This window comes from Montipora capricornis, chromosome 13 (genome assembly GCF_036669925.1).
Source record: "Montipora capricornis isolate CH-2021 chromosome 13, ASM3666992v2, whole genome shotgun sequence".
Classification (NCBI taxonomy): Eukaryota; Metazoa; Cnidaria; class Anthozoa; order Scleractinia; family Acroporidae; genus Montipora; species Montipora capricornis.
In genome coordinates, this window is record NC_090895.1 from 42267385 (window position 1) to 42268972 (window position 1588).

A 1588-nucleotide genomic window follows, 5' to 3' on the forward strand; every position below is an offset into this window, starting at 1 on the left:
GGTAATAATAATAATAATAATAATAATAATAATAATAATAATAATAATAATAATAATGGTAATTCATAATCATTTGGTAATTCATTCAAATATGGCCAACTTATCAAACTACGGTAAGTTAACCAAAAACTGTGTACCACAGACAGTTGACCGATATATGACTGAAAGTCAACTGGTATACTGCCGGTTAAGGACTGTCTGCTGAGTGTCAACAGATATACCAATCAAGTATCATCCAAGTATTGACTGACATGTCGAAGCAGTATCGGCCGATACATGGTCAAGCGTTGGTCAATATGTCTACCGAAACGTTGCCCGAGACACCGGCGACGTGTCAACCATATGTTGGGCGACATACATGTATCACACTGATGTGCAGCCGACATAGCGAGCGACAGTCGGCCATGTGTTGGCTGATACTCAGTCGACATGTCAGCTGATTTGTTGATGGATACTTGCTTGATGGTATTGGTAGATACTCAGTCGACAGGTGCCTATAGGACATATGATCACCTTGGCACTACTGAGTCCACTCCTGCTCATTAATGTTTTGTTTGAAGTAATGAAATAATGCAAATGATATGCCATTATCCCAGATCAATATTATTATTTCCTACAACAAATGCATTTGTAATGGAACAAAATGATCTTGACACTACTATAATGAATACATACTTGCAATTTTCTGGAAGTTCCAGTCAGCATATGAATGAGGAATGCTTTAAATAGAAGAATATATAAATAGTTTTCCAGGTGTACCCCCAACTCCATAAGAGGTTTTACGCAAGTAATTCAGTCTAAAACAATTAAATAAGCTTAAGCTTTAACACCAGACTCAGGAATGAACAGAGTTTGAAATACGTAGTTTTAAGCTGAGCTTGCGCTTGTGAGCTTCAAGTTACTTGCCTCAGATAATGAATCTAAATGACTATAGTTATGTTTGAGCCAAAATTGCAAAGTCTGAAAATTTGGGGTTTTGACAAAACACTGACCCCCGGTCAACTGACCCCCTTACTGACCCCCTACTGACCCCCTATAAAATCAATGGGAAAATGAATACTGCTTACTTAAGCCTCAACAACCCTTTTTAAACAGCATTATTCAACAGTATTTAAGTCTAAGCACCCATTTTAAAAAGGTTAGCTTACATGAAGTAATCGGCCATCACAACAATAATCGAAAACTAACCTTTTTAAAATGGGTGCTTAGACTTAAATACTGTTGAACAATGCCGTTTAAAAAGGGTTGTTGAGGCTTAAGTAAGCAGTATTCATTTTCCCATTGATTTTATAGTGGGTCAGTAGGGGGTTCAGTAAGGGGGTCAGTTGACCGGGGGTCAGTGTTTTGTCGAAACCCGAAAATTTGGGGCAAAAATTAGCTTGGTACCTCAAGCAACCTCTGCCCAAGGAACTCGAGCACCCTAAGCAACCCAAGCACATCAAGCACCTCAACAAATCAAGGAAATAAAGCAAGTCGAACAAGGAAAGCACTTCAAGAAACCGAAGCAGCTCGAAAACAAGACAAGCACTGTACCTGCATGTTAACCCGTGGTAGGAATATACATCGGAACGTATACGGTACAATATAT